The sequence below is a fragment of the Ictidomys tridecemlineatus genome, chromosome 6 (assembly GCF_052094955.1).
Source record: "Ictidomys tridecemlineatus isolate mIctTri1 chromosome 6, mIctTri1.hap1, whole genome shotgun sequence".
Taxonomy (NCBI): Eukaryota; Metazoa; Chordata; class Mammalia; order Rodentia; family Sciuridae; genus Ictidomys; species Ictidomys tridecemlineatus.
In genome coordinates this window covers 174375105-174393639 of record NC_135482.1, presented here as the reverse complement: position 1 = coordinate 174393639, position 18535 = coordinate 174375105, and the positions used below count along the sequence as shown (strand labels likewise).

The 18535-nt window shown below is 43.1% G+C and overlaps 1 long non-coding RNA gene across 1 annotated transcript in view; it reads right to left on the bottom strand.

The window, feature by feature from the left end:
* The window catches only part of LOC144365177 (uncharacterized), a 44502-nt gene extending 35139 nt beyond the window's left edge, over positions 1-9363 (bottom strand). The window contains exon 1 of the long non-coding RNA XR_013423449.1: positions 7932-9363. This is a non-coding gene — a long non-coding RNA (uncharacterized LOC144365177). The remainder of the gene's footprint in view (positions 1-7931) is intronic.
* Between the last annotated feature and the right edge of the window lie 9172 nt (positions 9364-18535).

Sequence of the window (18535 nt, the reverse complement as noted above, 5' to 3'; positions counted from 1 at the left end):
TTTCAATAGGGACTGGGGCTGAGGTTTGAGGGGTTTTTTTTTTTACTTTTTTTTTTTTTAACAAATAATAAAATGGGAACTCCCCCAGCTCTTATTCTATTTTATCAAAACCCCGTTCTATATAAATATACATACATTCTAGTCTTTACCTGTCTCTGTTGAGACCATAAAAAAATCCTGTGTTTGTTGTGTTTATTTATTTTTTTCTTTGCAAGCGTTTTAAAAAAGGGATCTGGTTTTCCTTGTCTCCCTCAGTGAAAAGGCTCCGGGTGAACTGCTCTGGTCTGGAATGGAGATGCCTGTGGCCTCTGCCCAGGGCATGGAGGCCTCAATAGCCAACCTTGGTACCTGTAGAGGTTGACCTGGAGTCTGCAAACGTCCACTTGTGGTCATATATTCTTACAGTCTCCAGTGATGTCCACATGTGTAGATTATGCAGCGTGTTGCTTCATGATGAGGACGTGTTTCGTCACTGTGTGAACCTCCTAGAGTGCGCTCTTACAGACCTATGTGGTGCGGGCCACTCACTCAACATGGTCTCTTGCTGCAGTTCAGAGACTCAGTAAATGCAAGATGTATGGAGCTGCTGTCTTTGAACATGACATTCGGTTGAGTACACACTTTTTAGTCATTAGAAGTGCACTCTAAAATAACCATAATAAGTACAATAAATACATAAGCCAGTGACATAGTCGCTTATCATCATTACCAAGTATCACATACTGTAAGTAATTGTATGTGGTGTACTTTGATACAACTGCTAGTTCAGTGGGTGTGTTTACACCAGCACACAGCCAACATGGGGGTGATGTGTTGTGCAACGTGTTGTGTTGGATACAATATCTCTGGGTGATAGTGTTACGGAGCTGGGGGCTTTCAAGAAACTGAAGCAACTTGAAGACCCTTTCCTCAAACCCTAATTCTTGAAACCAAGTCAGAAAGATTTCAGATGTGTCACTTAGAGTAACAGGAATAAGTTTATTGAAGGGGTAGGAAAAGGGAAAGGGGATACTCCCAAGGAAGAAAGCGGGTCCTCTCACAGAGGAGAGGGATAGGGTGCCTAGCTGGCATTGCAGCTTTCCTGGGGATCCCAGAGAAGTTTCCAGAGAGTCCTGCTCAGGTCTACCTCTTGACTTTTGACGGACATCAGACTTTCAAGTACCCCACTGCCTTGGCAACCCTAGGTCACTTGAGCCGGTTCTAAGTAGATTCTTAACTATTCATTCGTATAGGTTTTAGGGTTAGGAGGAACCCTCCTTATCTCCCAGAGTTTCAGGATCTGGTCACAAAAGTCTCCTCCTTCAGGGTCTCCTGGATTCCTCTTATCAACATTATTTGGGGCCTGCATTTCTCCTGCAGTGAAGGGTAGTTTGCTGAGGAATGTGACATAGCCTGTCCACTGAGGTCAGGCAGGGCTGCAGGTAAATTGCTTCTTGGCAAAGAAAGCATGTGGGGGTCAGCACCCTGGGCCCATTTTATAGAATTATTCTCTTAACCTCGTGTTCTCACCATTCACACCTGTCTGTTCCTTAACAATAGGAGTTTTTTAGTTCCACTATAATCTTACAGGACTACCTACATATATGCCGTCTGTCGTTGACTGAAATAAATGACTCTGTTTTGGGCATGTTAGGTATAAGCGTTAATCTGAAAAATATTCTTGGGGATTATTCAAGTGGGACTAAATATTAAAAGTTGCCACCAATTTAAGGTGAACTGATCTTCATAAATATATTTGTATGATTTTGGGCAGGTTCAAGTCCTGTGTCACCTTTTATAGTGAGTTTTCCAAGTATGCCCGTGTCAGGGTGGCAATGAGCTCACAGTAACATTAAACCCAAATCCTGCTGATTAAAGCAGGACATTCAACCTCCTGGTCTATCCTCGTGTTTCTGGGCATCTCTAGGGCCATCTTGTTTGTACTTATTTTTCAGGGTGTGGCCATATTCCTTGGGTGACTCTGGCAGGCTCTGTGTGCCAAAGCTTTGCAGTGAGCTGGCCGTGTGTGTGTGTGTGTGTGTGTGTGTGTGTGTGTGTGTGTGTGTGTGTGTGAGCGGGCATAAAATGCCTTTCTCTGCTGTGTGAGCCCCTGAGAGGGAGCCGTATGCAAGGCTGCTTAGGTTTCCCTGGGCCAAACTTCTCATTTTTGCTTATAATGTTCTCCCTGCCTTGCCCCTAAAGTGGGCTCCTGGAATAAGTCAACATCTTTTTTTTTTTTTTTTAGTTTTTTCTAGTAGTTCAAGCTCACTTGGGCTTCCTTTGCATTCTTAGGACATAATTTCTTACATTTCTGGGAGCCATGGAGACCTCTGGAAAGATGATAAAGGCCCAAACCCTCTCTCAGAATAAGTGCACACACAGCTAACGTTCCATAGAGAGGCCCGGGTTTCCTGGGTTTCTGGTGAGAATCCTGCCTTAGGAGGAATTTTCCCTCACGGGGCGACTCGCCGCTTGCCAGACCCACCCATGAAGGGCTCAACCCCGCAGTGGGTGTGGCCCAGGCCCAAGCCCAGGGGACACAAGGTGCACATTTATTTTCCAATCTCATATTCATTCCCCTTGAGCTGGGCTCAAGTGAGCATGGGAAAGACATGATTTTCTCCTCAAGGCTGCTCTTCTAGGTCTCTCGTGGAATTCTGAGAGGCTGAGTACCAAGGCCACATTCCAAACTCCAGAGAGCACCGGACTTCAGCACCTGGTGTTCAAGGGTCCCAAGTGCAGTGACCCTGGGAAAGATATTTCTGGGAGTCTTAATCTAATGAGTTTTTTTTTTAAATCACACATACAATTAAATTTTTCTTCCTATTGTTTTCTCTGTTGTGAACTCAAATCAATCTCCCTAACTTTCCATTGTCCTGCTTGTTATCCTTCATCTTCTAGATGTTGGGATGCTACAGGTATTCAGATCCGGGGGCTGCTGTAGCAAATGAAGGCAGACTTGGTGGCTTAAAACAACAAAAAATCTCCACAGTTCTGAGGTCACACTTTGAAATCAGTGCGTGGCAGGGCTGAATTCCCACCGAAGATTCTAGCAGGATTCTTGAGTCTGTTCTAACTCTGCTGAGTCTGTCTGTCCCGTGATTGTGGCTACGACATCACTCCTGTCTCTGCTCCTCCTTCTTCCTGTCTGTCTCTATGTGCATCTCATGGAAGGACACTTGTCATTGGATTTAAGTCTTCTTGGCTAATCCAGGATGATTTCATTGAAAGATCTTTAACTTTCTTACTTATGCAAAAGCCCCTCCCCATTTTTACTAGGATTGAACCCAGGTGTGCCCTTACCACTGAGCTACATTCCCAGCCCTTTTTAAATTTTTCAGACAGGGTCTCGCTAAGTTGCCCAGGCAGGCAAACCTTGGATTTGTGATCCTCCTGCCTCAGCCCCCCACGTCACTGTGATTATAGGTGAGTACCACCACCGTGCCTGGCCTAGGACCCCTTTTCTAAAAAGTAAGGTTACATTCACAGGTTCCAGGGATTAGAATGTGGAATATCTTTTCCGGGCGGGGGTCGGGGGATACCACCCAACCTGCTACAATATTGCTTCCTTACATCTCTGTGTCAGATGCTGCCTGGAGCAGAGTTCACCGCTCCTTCCTGTATTTGTTTCTTTCTGATGGTTTGGATTTAAACTTGGACCCAAGTGCTCTATATGCTGCATTCCCAAGTCTGAATAAAGGGTGGAATGTATTTGAAATAAACTCAATGTCTTTGGCATTCCTTGACTATAAAAATAGCTGCCAGACTAATTAGAGTAAATAGTTTATTTCCCTTCGGGATTTCTGTTAGAGAGTATTTTATTTAAGTATGCAGGAATTACATAGGCATAAAGAAAATATGTTGGAAAGTCTTTTTCTTCTCAGAGCCTCAGTGTGTGAAAATAAATTGAATTTTATTTACAAGATAGCTCTCATATATGTATTTCATTATGTTTATGAGGAAAAGTAATACATGGTGGGTGTGTATGTGTGTATGCGGTACTAGTGATTGAAGTTAGGGGTGCTTTACTGCTGAGTTACGTCTCCTGCTCTTTCTATTATTTTTTTTATTATTATTCTGAGACAGGGTCTCACTAAGTTGCTGAGGCTGACTTGTGATCCTCCCGGCTCAGTCTCTTGAGTTGCTAGAATGATAGACATGTTCCACCTAGCTCAAAACAATATTTATTTATTTATTTATTATTTTTTTAATCTTTTTTTTTCTTTTTTTTTTTTTAAGAGAGAGAGAACTTTTTTTTTTAATATTTATTTTTTAGTTTTCAGCGGACACAACATCTTCGTTTGTATGTGGTGCTGAGGATTGAACCCGGGGCCGCACGCACGCCAGGAGAGCGCGCTACCGCTTGAGCCATATCCCCAGCCCCAACAATATATATTTATAAGAGTACAATTATATGTTTATATACAGGTCACCTTATTTCGATTGTGTGGCTATTTGTTGACACCTAATAGTGACTTCCATGTGCCCATTTAGAAGATACATGTACAAAGATGTGACATGCTTTATCTTTCTTTTAAAATATATAGCATGGTATGATGTTTCTAATAGAGAATAAATGAATATAATCATGTTTTACCCTACTTTAGAGTACAAATTCTAAGCTTTCACATTAAAACGTACCATGAAGTATTCCTGACCTCACAATCTGGAACAGTTTTATTTGACAGGGTTAGAAGTGGCAATGAGAATAAATCTGTCTTTGCAAGCCAGAATTTTTTTTTTTTTTTTAAAAACAACCTCTCCCTGTGTATGTAACTCACATGGTATGTAGCTTGCAATTTCCACAGCTGGTCATATTTTATTTATAAATGTTTGGAATCTGGAACCCTCAAACAGGGAAGATCTAAATTCTTTGTCCCTTATTCACAGTGAAAATTAGTTCAAGTTGCTTGATTTTCATTGTTTTTATTTCCTGTTCTCTTAAGTATAAGTCTCCTAGGCACAGGGCTTTATTAATCATTTTTGATCGTCTTATCCATTTTCCGAGGAACGCGCCACAGACGAATCACAAAAAAGAGTCAGGGAAAAAGCGAGCCCCCGGTCTGCGGAGCTCAAAGCATACCACACACATTAGGGAATGGCTAAAACACATTCAGCCAATCAAAACACCTCGTCCTGCCAGCCAAGTTTAAATGGGAGTGTGCCTTGCGAGCCTCGAGGTTGAAGATGCATTAACATCATGACTTTCAACTTCCCTTAGTAATAAAACCCAGCAGCAACACAGCGTCAATCAACAACATCAGACTTTGCTAAAAGAAAAGAGCCTGCACTTCAGCCCAAGGGAGCCAGAGTCCATGTCAGAGTTGAAAGGATGGTGGGGACAGTTGCCCTCCTGTTGATTTCTCCATTCCACAAGGACTTTGCAATTCTTTCTTTTTTCCTGAATGTATTTTTAGGTCATACACAAATAGCAAATTCATCAGCCAAAAAAAAAAAAAAAAAAAAGTACTAGCCAACTGATCAACCACAGCGTTAGTAAGTCTCATTGTTTCAAAGTACTTTGTGTTTTACTTTTGTGTGTGTGTCTTTTATTTTTAAACTCATTGTCAACTGTGTGTTTTTAAACTGAGTGGTTTGAAATGCAAAAGTGGTCCTGTATAAAAATGAACTATGACCTATGTTGTATCAGTGTGTTTTAACACTACATTAAGCTTTTTCTTTACTATCTGCTAATTGCAGATAGATGGGGAAATACTTAGTTATTAAGACTGGCTTTTCTTGCATATCTTTGTGAGAGAAATTTGCAGCTCTTTTTTTTTTAAATAAAACTGGGCCCAGACAAAACAGGGTGGAAGGAAGAAAAACTGACTCTAGATTCCCAAACCAACTGTGTAAAAGTACAGAAATCAGAGACCTCGGTGCTGACACATCTTTGCGGGTGTTGTGATGCAGACTTTTAAAAACATGATTTATTAAGTACCTTTAGTAAACCTGAGTTTTGGACCCTTCCTTTCAATTTGCCAGATACAAGGCAGCCATATAATTTATTGTTAGCTCTTTCAATTTGTCAGATACAATTTCTAGCTGGCTCTTCCAATTTGCCAGGTACAGGATGGCCCTATCGTTTATTGACCATGCAAGGACCTTCCTGGGAGTGGACAGGGGTGATGGACAGCAGGTGTAAGCCAGCGCTTTCTTGCAACAGTATGAACCAGGACATCTAGATATATGCAACTCTCTGACCCCCTTGGCCACTACCACCAAGGGCTTTTGAAGACTGCATAGGTTTTGGAAATGAGGCAAAATTTTACCTGCTCATTGTTCAGATAAATTCAGAAATTTTTTCTTCCTGGCCCATCAACTCTTGGTAACTTCCTGTTTCTGGACCCAAGGATGCTTTATTACGTAGAAGTGCTTTCTTTGCTTAGACTACTCCTGTTTGTCTTCCCCATCTCCACTGGTGATTCCATGGGACCTTGCTCAACAGTGCCTCCCCTGTCACTTAAGCTCCTAGAGGGATGAATTTGAATCCTTCTTAGGAAATTTACCTCCTCCTATTTTGATACATTTTTATGTGGAGTATTCATCGTGTTTACTACTGAACCAAGAGGAGGGGATGACCACAAAGCCAAGACCACACAGTTCTCATTGATAGAGTACCCCTCGTTTTAACTACTTTGCATGAGTCTTATTTTAATTCTGGAGTTTTGGCCATTTTATTTTTTTTTCTAAATTGCCGTAAGAAACAAACACACCAAAAGATTGAAAGTCTTGTCCTATTTGGCTCATGCAAGGAACAGGCTCATGCTATTAGGACTCAAATGCCAAATGTTTCCACTTAAGAGCTGTAAAGTCTTAGAGAAATTATTAACCTCTCTGTTGTACCTGTAAAATAGGAATAATAATAGTACCTACTTTCTAGGGTTGTTACAAGGACTGAGTCCTCATGGAACAGAGACTAACAATATTAAATACTCAATATCTTAGTGATTTTTATTGTTCAGTCTGCATATTTGTTGAGGCTTTATTCACATTTTTGAATTCCATTGAAGCTAAAAGAAACCAAGAGTTATCTGCATGTATAATATAATGAGGTCATATGTCCACCTGCTCATCAGGTACATCAAACGGTTGCCACTGGGGAACTATAGCCCTGATGACCCAGAGGACACTTGATGGGACAGAATGAAGAGTTCCCTTAAATAGGAAGGGTCGACCAGACCTTCCGCACTCTCTCAACTTGAGGGCAGAGAGTCGAGGTGCTGGTTGTCTACCCTGCTGTGTTCTTATCTGTAGAACAGGGACAATAATAATGCCTACTCGTGGGCTGAAGTAAAGATGAAGTGAGATCACCTATGGCAACCACTGGGCATAGAGTCCAGTGCACGCAAAGCGCTTGCCGTCTACGAGTTGTCGTTCCTAGCAACTATCCTGAAACACGAACCCATGGCTGAAGGCGGTGTGTGCAGTGTACTGGGGAAAGTGCCCTCGTATTTCCCCCAACCCCTGGAACCTGATGGCTAGCTCCACCAGGGGAAGTTCAGCCACACACTGAGAATGCAAAGCCGCTTGGGTAAGGACTACCTTTCCCCTCTCTGGGAACACGCAGGGTGGAAAAGCCAACATCAACAGCTGGGAGAGTAATTAGGTCAATTCTGATGCAAGACTGACCATTAGCAACAGAAATGATGGCAAATTAAGGCCACTGGCAGGCAGGCTGGAGAGAGCCAGGAAATTGTTAGTAATTGCCAAAGAAAGGATGTGAGCTCCCTGAGACCCTGCTGGGAGAGGGGGGCTGAAGGCACCCACAGTCCTTCTGGATGGGGGTTCAGAGCCCGTGGACTTTCATTAGCATGGTTATTGCCTCCTGTATCCCTAAAATGACCCGCCAGATTGTAGTCACCTAAAGAATTAAGGGACACACAGTACTGAGTTACATCTCAGGGAACAAAGTTAGTTCGCTTCCAGGTGCATCTACATCTAACTCCTACCTCTGTGCTGTTCCCACGTCTCCAAGGAGAGAAATCCCGCCTCCACCTTTTGTTGCCAATAATATGTAATTTTTCTTTATCCATATCCTTATTTTTGCCTCTTCCTTGTTCAGCTGTGTTCATGCAGTGATAACTAGCGTGGTTGCTCTCTCTTACAGCAAGTGCGTCTTCAGAGAGTCCATTTTCACCTAGATCTTAACCTTCAGAGTTTATTTCCACTTGGACTGTGGCTATTAAAGTAGAAACTGTGCCTTGTGACCTTCAGTCAGGGCGCCAGCTGTGTCTCCACCCTTTCCCCTGGGGTTTGGAGAACCACACAGCCTTTCTGCAATAGCCTTGTTTCTGGAATTCAAACCTCCTTCCCAGCAGGGAGTGACTAATGTTAATAGCCACCTCATGCACCAAGGGTTACTGGGCAGAGCAAGTGCTCATTGGAGACTTTCAAACACTGACATCTGTCCTTGGAACCAAGGTTGAATATAGTTGTTTTTTTTTTTTTAAGTTCCAACTTTGCCCCAATTCCTCTTCAGCTCCATCTCCTTTACTTCTCCAAGGATGTGATAAGAAGATTTCAGAAGTGAGCACAATGGCGGTGTCCATTACATCCGGGCCAAGTTCCATGAGTAATAAATGATGTTACAGGAGGCATGACTTCAGGGTGGAACAAACTCACCATTGGCAGAAGCTGCCCACCATCACCATTTTTTGCTCTGGCCAAAGTAGATTTCCTTGGCAGCTTAGGAAGGATCCATACTGGGGATGGGAAGGCAGTGAGAGAACCTTCTCTAGCATTCCCCGAATCTGTCAGAGCCAGCTTTATTATGTGCTACCACTTCACCCAGAAGTCTCGGTGGGACTCCAGTTTTTTGAGGTGGCCACTGCTCCCAGGTTGATGGATTGGAGGAGGCAGGGAGCTGGACTCCCCAGCCAGGAACTAAAGAAACTTGAGACTCCTATAATAATCTGTCCTGGGATCATCACAGTCTCTACCCTCTTGGTTTGCCAAAAACATGACGTGACAGCCAAGAACAGTCGTTCTTCACTCCCTCCTCCAAAAGACGAGGACTTTGACGCTCTGTCAAGTGACAATTCTGTGATTTAAAAAATGGACGGAGAGGGACATAGGGAGAGGAAGAGAGAAACTATGAGATGGACTCAGAGAATACACAGGAGAGGATGCTCTCTTAAAGTATGCTGTGGATGAGGTCCATGTACCGACTTTGGTTTTAGGAATATCGGTAAAAGATCCAAGTAATTTTGTTTGTAGGACTGTGTTTTTCTAGCAGATCCAGGAGGGGTCGCATGTGAGGGGATTATGGGAGGGTCACGCATGTGAGGGGATTACGAGCTGACTCCTCTCAACAGGGCAGCCTGGGACAGTTTGTGGCCTTCCTGGAGCTAAACTGAAAGGCGGACGAGACAGTGGGGCTGGGGCACTGGGGATGGCCCTGGTTTACATTCAAACTGGGTTTGTGGTTGACTTTATATATATATACATATATATATATATATATATATATATATATATATATATATATATATATATATATATATATATTTCTGCCAGGAAACCTGGAATCTCGGTTGCCTGGCTACCTGGCCAGTGGTGGGGTGGATAACTTCATTTTATTGTATTCTTGTAGTTGTCTCCATTGTGGACAATTGGAAACGGGAGGGAACAATACAGGGACAACCAGAGTTCAATGTCCTTTTGTTGCTGACATCTTCCTCTTGGAAAAAGACATTGATTCATGGCTGAACAATTCCTACAGACAAAGATAAAAACATCCTTTTAGTCGCTTAATTCCTTTCTGTTTAGGGGAACTGAATGGTTTCCATAGGCTATTCAGAAAATGGCTGCTAGAAATCAGTTAAAAAAAAAAAAAGAAAGAAAGAAAAAGTTAATGTTTTTATTTCTTTCTCCTTCTCCCCACAGACGAGTTTAACATTCTTGCTTGAGGCCATATGGAGTGGATTCGCCAGGAGGAAATGACATACCTCTCTCTGTTTCTACTCAACAGGCTTTTTACTGTGTAAGTGGTCCCTTTGAAGTGGCCTTTTCCTTACCTCGGATTCTGACATGAATAATTGTTTAATTGCCTTTCAGTCTACACAAGATAAGGAACCATGTCTCAAAATTGTCTAATTCTCTTAACTGAAACCATATCCAAACCACCAGAGCAGTTTTGGAAGAAAAGACTTCCTCACACATGTGAAGCGTTTCATTCTTTCCCAAGTGCTTCGCACCACATTATTTTGTTAAACTGGATAATGTATAGGAAAGTGCTGTGTAAATTGTATCACAGAACAACAACAACAACAAAAGGCAGGATTTTTAGGGCAATTATCCACTTGATTTTCCATGTAGGAAACGGAGGCCGGGTGAGGGAAAGTCACAGCCCCAAGTTACAGTAGGGAGGTTGGCCCTGGCTGAGGTCTGTTTTGAACCCTGGATGGGCTCCCTCCTCTGCAGAGGATGCCCCTGACAGGGGGTGTTAAAAGAGAAAATGACAGCAAATCTTGTTTTGCAGGTTTAATTGGCTTTCTTTGCCATTCTAGAATCCCGCAACAGTTTGGACTAAAAATGCTTCAGCATGCTCACCACATGGGCAGGTGGTATTTACAGTGAGAGAAAAGGAAATGAGATGCAGAAAACTGAAGTCAGGTAGAGACGGCCTGATTGGTGCTTTCAAAGGAGGGCCACTGGTGACTGGCTGAGATGGGCCACTTCTTCCGAGAGGAGCCTACATTCTGTTCACACATCCGTTAGGCTGCACTGGATTAGGCAGGAAGAAACTTTCAAACCAAACAATTCTGTGAGAGCCTTCCCCAGTGGATGGTCTGGGTCCTCACCAGAAGCTTCCCAGAGGGTAGGGCCTGAAGCCCTGTCCTTGGGGCATTTCCTGACCTGGTTTCCGTCCCACTGAACCTGCTGTCTACCTTCAAACTAGTGACTTCACTTTTTAATCTAGTTCAGTTGCTGCCCATGAGTCTTCCACAGACTTATTTTTGTCAGACTGGGACAGAGGAGTTGTTGCTTTCCTGAGCGGGTGAAAATTTCATCTATCCATCCATCCATCCATCCATCCATCCATCCATCCATCCATCCATCTATCTTTTACTTAAAGAAAAAAAATATTGTCTCTGGAATGAGCTCACAATGCATTACCATATTTTTAAAAAGGTGCTAAACCCCACCTCTCTTGGTGGGATATTCCATTCAGGTTCCTGTTTGTTGGGAGACAATCTGGGACCTCACCTCTGGTGGCTGTAGAAATCACAGCCACTGAAACTCCCACCACTTCCCACCCTCCCACCGCTGGTCAGGGTGGAGCCCACCCCAAGAGGCAGCAGGACACAAGGTACAGGATTTTCTTTTCAAAGAAAAAAAATTCAAACAAATCAAATTGTACAGAGTTTGAGGAAAGAACGATTAGAGAATCAGGCAGCCCCTAGGACCAGAAGGGGTTCACAGCAAGTCAGCTGCTGCCATATGGTAGAACAACATTTATGAACAGAAAAAGGGAAGTGAGGTACAGTACAGAGAATGGAAGTGGGGTACGGAGACTGCTAGTGGGTCCCCAGGCTTTTGCCATTGGCTGAGACTTAGCGATTTGTTACCAAAGCAAATTTCTAAGTTGGGTTTTCAGTTTTTCCATGTGCTTACTCGGGTGGCAGTTCATTATGCAGGACTCTAAGGAGGCTCCTAAAGCCCACGTTTCCTTTGACTCAACACCCCCAAGACCAGAGAACCCTGCAGGGGAGGAGACTTACCCTGGGAGAAGGGGCTTCCTCATGGGAGGTGAAGACTTAAAGAGGCTTTCAAGGGCATCGAAGGACACAGTCAACAGAATGGAAAGGTGACCCAGACGAATAAGAGACGATATTTTCAAATCATGTATCTGATGATGGATTTGTATTTAAAATATGAGGAACTCCTGCAGTTTAACACAAGAACCACCAACGATGAAAAAAAAATCAGCAAAGAGTTTAAATAAACATTTCTCCAAAGAAGAAAGCTCCCACCACTTCCCACCCTCCACTTGTCAGGATGGAGCCCACCTCAGTAAATAAACACATCTCTAATACTAGGGGAACACAGATTGTGACTACAATGAGCTCTCACCTCATACCCGTTAGGGTGGCTATTATAAAAATAATATTAGAAAATATTGTAGAGATAAAGAACCTGGAACCCTTGTGCATTGTTAGTAGGAAGGTAAAATGATGCAACTGCTGGGAAAAAAAAAAACATATATAAGTTATACATCCAAAAAGTGAACCATAGTATTCCCTATCACTCAGCAGTTTCTGTGTGTATTTATGGCAGAATTAAAAACAAGGACTCAAACAAATATTTATACACTTATGTTCATAGTAGCATTATGCATAATAGCAAAAGGTGGAAATGAACCAAATGTCCACTGATGATGAATGAATAAACAAAATGGGGACTTGTTGTTTACTGAGACAGCATTTCAGTTGGGAAATTGTATCTAACTGAAAGTAAACACTATGTAGTTTTTTTTTTTTCTAGTTCATTTCACTCAACAAAACGTTTCTGAGAACCATTCATGTTTTCAAGCAGTGTCAGTCATACATTCCTCTGTATTACTGACTGTTCACTGTATGGATACACACAAAAGAAAGCATGGTGTGTGACTCCTCTTATAGGAGGTACCTAGAGTCATCAAATTCATAGGGACAGAAATGAGGATGGTGGTTGACAGGGTCTGGGGGAAAAGAGGGAGTGGAGGGAATGTTTAATGAGGACAGAGTTTCAGTTTGGAATGATGATAAAGTTCTGAGATGTGTTGGTGGTGACAGTGGCCAACAGTGGAAATGTAGCTATTGCTACTGAACCTAAAATGGTTAAGATGGTAAGAAATGAACATTAAAAGTGTATTTTTAATCACAATTTAAGTCAACTCTGGAGAGAGAGAGAGAGAGAGAGAGAGAGAGAGAGAGAGAGAGAGAGAGAGAGAGAGAGGAATTCCTAGTGAGATGGAGGCATCTGGAGGAGAGAGGCTCTGGAGTCCTGTCTGGGGAGGATGCTCTCTGGGTGCTGCTCCGTGGAGGCGGAGGCGGACTTGCCCCTTGGAAGAGGAACCCACTCCTGTTCCGAGCTCTGTGATAGAAGATCCATTCAGGACCCCTCTCCAGAGGGTGCTTGGTCTGGGAGATAGAGGAGGATAGGTCTGGCCCTGCTCATGTCTCAGATGGGTCATCTCCTGTCCCATTGAGATGGCAGAAAGGACAGACCATGCCCATCAGGGATTGTAGGAGCGACTTCCCAATTCACATCCTCCCTCCAGAGGATAAGGGACGATAACAACCTGTGAACAGAGAGTTCGCTGCTCTGGTTTGGGTAGTGTCCACGAAGACTCGTGTGTTAATGTCTTGGTCTTCAGCCTCGTGCTATTGGAAAGTGGTGGAGTCTTTAGAATATGCGGCCTGTTGGGAGGTCTTTAGGTCCTTGGGAATGTATCTCTGAAGGGGATTGGAGGTCCTCAACTTCTCCTTTTTCTCCTTTGTTTCTTGGTCATCAAGTGAGCAGTTTTCTCCACCATGTGCTCCCCACCATTACTATCTAGCAGTACCATCAGCAGCCCAAAAGCAATGAGTCTGCAAGTCTTGAACTGGAAACTCCAAACCACATGCCAAAATAAACCTTTTCTCTTTATTAATCAACCACCTCAGGTATTTTATTATAGTGATAAAATACTGATGAACACAACCACAGAGCTGTCAAATGAAAGAAGCTTTCCTTCTTTCTTTCTTTCTTTTTTTTTTTTCCTTCTAGGACTTTTTGAACTTAAAAAAAACCAACAAAAACCCACCACCAACAACATAGCAATTGCTTCCAAATCCTCACATATACTCAGTCATATGTTGCATAATGACATTTGGTCAATGATGGACTTCACATATGATGCTGACTCCATAAGATTATAATGGAGCTGGAAAACTATTGTCTAGTGCTGTGGTGGCCGTTGTAGCATCACATGCAGGACTCAGTGATTTCTCGTGTGCTCATGGTGGATGTGTAAACAAACCTACTGGGCAGTAGCCACATAAAAGTCTAACTCATATGATTACATACAGTCCCTGATCATAGTGATAAACAACTAAGTTGTTGGTTTGTTTATTGACTTCTACTTATTTGCATTGTTATTTTGCAGTGTACTCCTGTGACACATGTGCTGTGTCACATAGCAGCTGCCTCATGCACCTGTTTACTGGTCTCTGTGTCACATCATTTTCTCTTGTGCTTCTTTATAATCACGTTTCCTTCCTCATGGCCTTGGGGAGCACTAGGCAATATGATATGCCAAGTAGCCTAGATGTGTGGGGTGCTGTACCCCTGGAGCTCCTGTGTGCACACTCCACGATGCTCCCACAACTACAGAATTGCCCCATGGAGCGGTTCCCAGAATGTCTCCTCCTCGCCAAGTGACACAGGACTGTATACAGTTTTCCACTCCATACTTACTAGCCTCCACTGTAACTTTTGCTAATTTCTTTGCCGGCCATATTGCTGCTTCTACTGTTATTCCCTTTTGATGAAGTTTTCTTCAGGATGGACTATGTCTTCTCATTGGTAGGGGAGATGCTTTCTCAGATCAGATATATCCCCCTCCAAAAAAAAAAAAAAACATTTTTTTCACACCTGAAGGATATTGTGACAAGGCATAGAATCCTAGGACAAAGTCGCTTTTCCTCAGCATTCCAGGAACTGACTACTCCACTGTGTTCCTGCGCTGAGTGTTGGTGATGAAGGGTGACATGAGACTGATTCACATTCTGTGGTGGTGACTTGTTCCCCCCCCCCCTGAAGAGAGAAGTCTTTCTTTATTGTTGATATTTTGACATCTCACTCCAATGTCGTTAGGGGTGGATCTGTTTCAATTTTGTTTTTAAGTGCATCCCGTTGTGTCTTTCCAGGCTGCTTTCAATTTGAGGGCTTCTGTTTTAGGAAATTCTTCTCTGTCATTTCTTTAAAGTGTAGTTCTGCCCTCTTCTCTTAAATCGCTCCTTCTGGAACTCTTGAAAGAGGACTTTCTGACCTCCTGAGTCCATAATTCTTAGTTTTTGTTCTAACTTTCCATGTCTTTACCGCTGTGTGCTGTTTTCTGGGCGAGTCCCCCCTCCCTTGCCTGTGTTCTTGGGATATTGAGTTGCTCTCTCCACGATGCTACATACTGACCCCATTTTCACAGACGGGTGGCCGAGGGAGGGGTGGGCACAGCTGCCTCATTCTGTGCTCTGTTCTATTCACGGTGACGATGGGAAGCCACCAGGGTGGCTCTGTTCTTTCTCTCCCAAATAAATACCCTGCCTCCTTGGGCCCAAGCCATCCTGCTGCTGGATCCCACCCACCAGATGGCTCACATATTGGAGGCTGTTTCTACCTTCTGCGGAACGACCCTTTGCACACATCCTAAGCTGTGTTTTCTCCTCTTCCATGTAAATCTTTTAGTGTTTTTATAGACTTCCAGCTTTTAGTTCCCCAAGCGCCTCTCCTTTCTAGTTTTCTGAGTATTGCAATGTGTATTTTCTATTATGTCTGAAACCCTAGTGCTGGCAAGGTGGCTGTGGTGTGTTTCCGTCATTTTGAGAAAAAAAGAGGGCTTCAGATAAAGCCTGGAGTTCAAGGTCTAAAAGAGAGAAAGCGAGGCCTAGTGGTTAAGGCAGGGGCAGAGACTCCAGAGGCCTTCTCCTTCACAGTGGCCTGTGAGGAGGTTGCAAGGAAAACCTTTAGATTTTTAGTCTGTGAGTTTATTTGCAGAGAACTGTCCAATTAAGCAGAAAACCATTGGCCTGAGGATGCATCTCTACTGTGACTTCTTACGTAAGGAACTGTCATCTAACCTGGTAAATCAACAAACGGAAACCTAACTTTTGTAACCCATAACCAGACTCAGCCAACCACATGCAGCTGAGCTTCAGCCAGGCTCCAACAGCCAACAGATCAGACCAGGTCCAAATAAGGTAAATGCCCTACCTGGAACCAATCAAGTCACGTTTGCACTTTGATAAAATTCTGCAGCTCATGCTGCTGACATGGAGCTCTCTGAATTTCTTCTGAGTGCTGCCCGATTCATGAATTAATCTTGGTTCAAGTAAGCTCAGTTATATTAATTTTGTCTGAAGCTTTTATTTTAATAGAACGGACATTCTCTGAGCTCAATAAAAGCTCATGCTATAGCTGGCTGTGTTTACTCAGATCATCTTTCCCCCAGGTTCTAGCTAAAGACGTAGTCAGGTGGATTCCCATCCCTTCAAACCACAGTATTTAAAACCTGCAGAGAGGATCATGCCTGGGTTCTTCCGGTGGAAGAGGTGCTTTGTGATTATTTTATGTGGAACTCTTCCGGCTGGCATAGGACCCAGATGCCAGAAGCACGGCTGAGGGTCACTGTTGTCTCATGCTCATGTAATGGAAAATGGTTGAACACAAAACCTGCTGAAGCTCCTCCGTGTGCTGCTGTACGTAGAGCCTTCCTTGGGGCCTTTGAGACAACTTCACTGGGGAGTTATAGCACTTTAAAACTTTGAAGGATTTAGCCTTTCTTCTATTGTGGCTTCTATCCCCACCTTATTTTGGTCTTGGGGAAACACAACCATATCCAGATAACTTATTCGGAGTTAAAAGACATTTTAACTACCTAGAAAAATCACTCATCATGATATCTGACTAATGATTCCAGTAAGAGCTCCAAACAGGGAAAAATAATTTAAATCCTCAAAAGTGGTCTATCATTAGATTGGCGAATTTTTAATGTATCAAAAATTGACGTAAACGAGATGGCCATTATTTAGAGTTGAATAATGGGTTATATCAATAAGTCTGTTCGTTTTCTTATTTTTAAGAGTCTTATTTATGTATGTAATCTTCATTGTCATAGAAAATTTAATCATGACTGTTTTTTTTTTTCTTTTCTGAATATTGAGTTTTTAAGTTGTTGCTGATCCTCAAATGGACTCCTGGCAGGATTGTTGCCTGACTCTTGCCTCAAATCCAGTTAATCAGGAAGTTTGTTCATCATCCCTTCTCCAATCCTGTTCTTTTCCCAAAAGCCAACCGCTTCCCACTGGGAGGTTCCAGGAATTTCACTTCCTCTCCTGGGTGGAGCCACTCAGAGCCTTCCCTGCTTCGGAACACAGAACTGGTTGCAGGGGGAGAGGGCCCAAGCTATCAACACAGGAGCATTTGGAGGACATTTAAGATCCAAACCATAGAAATGTGACCCTCAGGAGGCCCGTAAGGATGAAGCTTCAGGTGTGCCTTGGAGAGGTTGGGCAGGAATGTTCTCTTCCCTTCTGGACTAGAGTAGGGAAGCACACAACCCTAAGAGTGGCTGGAAGCAGAGGAAGTCTTAAGGGAAGTAAGCCTGAGAATTGACCTCAAAAAGGTCCAAGGGAAGAGCTGGGGAGAAAACAGGTTAGTGCTGAGCTACTGGATCAACCCTCATCTTCCGGGACTGGAACCAATCAGTCCTTTTCATCATTTGAGCCATTCTGAGTGCTTCTAACTGACGTACCGCAGTGTCATTCACCCTTTACGTTAGGGCTGTGGGCTGGGGTTTGAGATGAGGGCTAAGGAGCTGAGGGTGGGTCGAAGTCAGTGAGCTTGGCCTCTGACTGTGGAGCCTGTTCTCCAGGGGAAGGTCCTTCAGGGATGCACTGATGGCTGAACGAGGAAGACGTTCCTTCTGAGGCCCTTCATGCCCAGATAGCAGCACATGCCAGAGGGGCTCTGCTCCACCCACATAGGGGCCCTGATTCCTGAGCACTGTCTCATCTCCATTTAGCTGAAAGTCTGGGAAAATCAGGCCCTCCTGGAAAAGTACAACACATCCCTTTCCCCTGAGCCTTGGAGTCCAGTCTAACCCGAGTCCACGAGGGATGAGAGGGCTGGGGCAGATGGCTCCTGCTTCCCAGCCACAGTTCCACCACTGTCACAGAGAACAGATGTGACATTGCCCAGTGGCCTTTCCACTAAGCATCTGACACGTTTTCTTTTGAAGACTGCTATTTTTCTTATATTTAATATCCTTATTAATTAGGAAAATTATCTTTTGAGGATATAACTTGCAAATATATTTAAGTGTGCCATTTGGATTTAAAATTTCTTTTTTCTTTCTTTCTTTCTTTCTTTCTTTCTTTCTTTCTTTCTTTCTTTCTTTCTTTTTTTTTGTGGTGCTGGGGATTGAACCCAGGCTTTGTGCATGGGAAGCAAGCACTCTACCAGCTGAGCTACATCCCCAGCCCAAGAATTTTTTTGTAATTTAGAAATCTACATATTTAAAAATAATGTAAAATATCCACCTTACAGGCTCATGGATTTAATATGTAACATTTTTGTGTTTGGCTTCTTTAACTTAGCATAATGTTTTCAATATCCATCCTTGTTGTAGCATGAATCAGTAAGTACTTTGGTCCTTTTATAGCCTAATAATATCCACTGTTTATTTACGATACTTTTTTTAATCCATTCACAAGTTGATGGACATCTCATTTGTTTTCGCTTTTAGGCCACACTATGAAAAACAAACATTCTTTTACTGGTTTTAATGTGGACAGATCCTTGTTTTCCCTGG